Source organism: Cavia porcellus, unplaced genomic scaffold, assembly GCF_034190915.1.
Source record: "Cavia porcellus strain 051 isolate PalLab524CR breed Dunkin Hartley unplaced genomic scaffold, mCavPor4.1 scaffold_2, whole genome shotgun sequence".
In the NCBI taxonomy this organism is placed as follows: Eukaryota; Metazoa; Chordata; class Mammalia; order Rodentia; family Caviidae; genus Cavia; species Cavia porcellus.
In genome coordinates this window covers 76,264,825-76,268,277 of record NW_026947485.1, presented here as the reverse complement: position 1 = coordinate 76,268,277, position 3,453 = coordinate 76,264,825, and positions in this window count along the sequence as shown.

The window sequence follows — 3,453 nt, the reverse complement described above, 5'->3', positions numbered from 1 at the left end:
GAGAGGGAGAGAGAGAGAAGAGGGGGAGCACAAATGTCCACCCCTAGAAAACCCAATAAAGGAAAGATAAAAAAGAGTAAAATAAAAAAGATTTAGTCAAGGAAAAAACAACCCTGTGTTTTTGAACGCGTGGTCTCCACCCAGATTTAGGACCTGCCTAGGTTTTGAGGTGCCCAGCCTGCACCACAGGCCCCTCTGTCCATTTACCCCGGCCTGGAGTCACTGCCCAGTCCAAGGTGCCACCTGCGGGGATTACAGGAAAGCAGGTTTACGGGGAGGGCCTGCAGGGGGTCGCTGACCTTCCTGCCAGTAATCCTGGGTCTGCTGGCCCCTTCTCTCCCTGGAGCAGGTCGCTGTCCCAGGCCCAGGTGAAGAGAAATGTAGAGCCTGCTTTGAGCTGTTGGCCCTTGCGTGGGAAGGGGCACCCCACACGGGCTGCTTGCTCACGTAGTGGGGGCACCCCTGCAGCACGGGCAACCTGCTCTTGTTGGGGGAGGGTGGCTGGTCACCCAGTACAGGTCTGCTTGCTCCTGGGGTGAGGGGGTGGGCACCTGCCTGCAGGGGCCTTGTCAGCTTGTCTTGAGTTCTATCTTCATTCTGAATGCTACTTAGAATGTTTCACATGTTGTCTCAATCCTTCTGTGAGCCTTGTAAGTGTGGGCTCTAACATTGCTCCCATTTTAAAGATGAATAACAGAGTCTTAAAAAGCTTAAGTAAAAAACCTAAGCTTCTATAACTAGCAAAGGGCAAAAGACTTCATCCGTTTAGTCACAGAGCTGGCTTTTGAAGGCCTGAACTTTGCATATATTGAGCTAAGGGTCTCCAGAGTCACTACCTCCCCTGCTTTCCTCTTTAACTTTGAGACAGTGTCTTAAGTCACAAAACTGCCCAGGTTAGGCTTGAACCTCCCATCTGTCTGTCTCGGCCTCCCAGAGTGCTGGGATTATAGGAGTGTGCCAGCATGCCCGGTACTTCTAACTTTTAAAAAAAGTCTTATACTAAGGGGCTGGGGATTTAGCTCAGCGGCATAAGCACTGCCTTGCAAGCAGGCAGTCGTGAGTTCGATCCCTGGTACCGATGAAAAAGAAAAAAAAAAAAAAGTCTTATACTGGTAAATATTTACAAGGTGCATCTCTGCTAAGGAGCTAACATCCAGACTATATAAATAATTCCTATAATAGCAATGACAACAAAAACAAACAACTCAGTTAAAAAAAATGGGCAAAGGAAGACCAGTTATATAATAAATGAAATATGTACACTCATCTCATGGAAAATTATTCAGGCTTTAAAAGGACATCTCACACATGCAGCCACAGCACAAGTTTGAGGACTTCCCTTCTCAGTTCTGCTTCCTCTCTCTTGAATTGCTCACTCCTCCCGTGCCACCTTCACCCCTAGCTACTTAAACCTTTCATTGTCTGAACACCTGCTCCCTGGAGGGCCACACTGATGGAGTTGAAGATCAATGGAGACTCTTCGGAGGGGTTCCTTTAGCCTGTCTGAAAGTAGAAACCCCACTTTCTCTTTCCTATTCTTTTTTTCTTTGTTTCTTTTTTTTTGTGTGTGTGTGCCTTTTTGAGACAGGCTCTCACTGTGCAGTTCAGGCTGGCCTCGAGCTCACTTTGTAGCACAGGCTGACCTTGAACTCAGTGATCCTCCTGCCTCAGCCTCCTGACTGCTGGGATTACAGGTGTGTGCCACCACACCCAGTTAGTTCTTCTTTTTTCTTTCTTTTAAATCTTTCTACATATATTTCCAGTATCTTTACTAACATGGCAGTGGATATCCTGCTGTTTAGCAGTTGTCCCAAGATTTACTCCTTAACACTGTCCTGGTCAGTGCTGTGCTGCCGACCTCCTGCCCCTTCCTTTTCTCGTTTCCTCCTCCTCAGAGCCATGTGAAATGCGAGAAAGCATCCTGTAATGGTGGGAACAGTCTGGAGACTAGGGGACATATCGGAGGCTCCATCTCAGAGAGCTCAGGGTTGCACTGTGAGAGGGCCCTGCTTCCGCCTAGCACATCCCCCTACCTCCACCATCCCCTTGTCCTCCTCTCCTTATTTTTCTCTGTTGCATTGTTTGTGCTCTGGAACCAGTTTTATGTAATGATGGCCTTGGCTGAGAGGAAGGTATCCTGGGCATCCACTGCTGTGGCCTGGAACCTAGAACAGTATCCGGCAACTTTGTCATTGAATGGATGCTCAAAACAATGGGGCTCATCACTGGGGCGCACCGTACTTCCTCTTCGAAACAGTGCTGTGCTGTCCTTTGTTCTGTTCCTTGAGATGGGGGAGGAGGTCTCACTACGTGGTCCGGGCTGGCCTGGAAGTCATCATTGTGGTGATGACCAAGGGGCAGGGTACCATGAAATCAATGGATATTGATAAAAGGGCCCCAGCTCTTTTAATCTTTCTATTTTGAGACAGTGCCTCACTGTGTTACCCAGAATGGGCTCTAGGCTGTGACCCGCCTGTTTTAGCCCCCTGGTACCTGGGATTGTAGTGGGTGCCACCGTGCCTGGCTGTGAGCCATATCTGAATCACTCTCTCTGGTTTCCAGGGGCCCCACTGTCAGTTCACCCAGCCTCCCAGGCATCTTTGCCAGTTCTTCTCGCATTTGCTGCCCTTCCATCTGGAAGGAGGCCTCCCAGTTCTCGGTGATATTATTCTGTGTTTCCTTCATTGCTTCCCCGGGGATGCTGATCTGACCTTGCAGCCAGGCACTGGTGAGAAAATCATACCCTATGGTTAAGCTGCTGGCTTGAAAACTCTTTACCCATTGCGGGACTTTATTGTTATTGTGACTCCAGGAACACAATGCACATATATGTAGTAATCCTCATTAAGGACTATTCTATTCTGTTCACTCTATTAAAAAATCTATTTTGGGGGCTGGGGATTTCGTTCAGCTGCATAAACACCTGCCTTGCAAGCGTGCTCATGAGTTCAATCCCCGGTACTGACAAAAAATAATAAATAAATCCATTTTATTTCAAAGAGAGTTAAAAAAAAAAAAAAGAAAACAAAACAAGAATAATTTTAAAAAACTTTTTGTTCCAGCCATTTCAGTGATGTCATGAAGCCAGCTTGGTCTATGTGACCTGCTCAAAGTCTCATCATTAGTGTGACGGTGGATACAGGGTTCTTCTCTGACTACACTCTGCAGGGGGTTTCTTGCCCAAGGTAAACCCACTGCAAAGCTGTGTGATAGTTTTGCTCACTGAGAACAGATTCCTTCTTCTCCTTCGCAGCCATAGCCGAGGCAAGGCTGCGCTGACCATCTGCAGGCATCTCCCTCAGCCTGGGTCCTCCAGAGCCCTCGCCCTCCATGGTGCTGCTGACTGGAAGGCTCTTCCTAGGAGCTCCATGGGGAAACCCCTCAGGCTGCAGGCCCCCACTCGCTGGGATTCTCATTCCAATGACGCCACATTAACACATGGACAAAGGCACA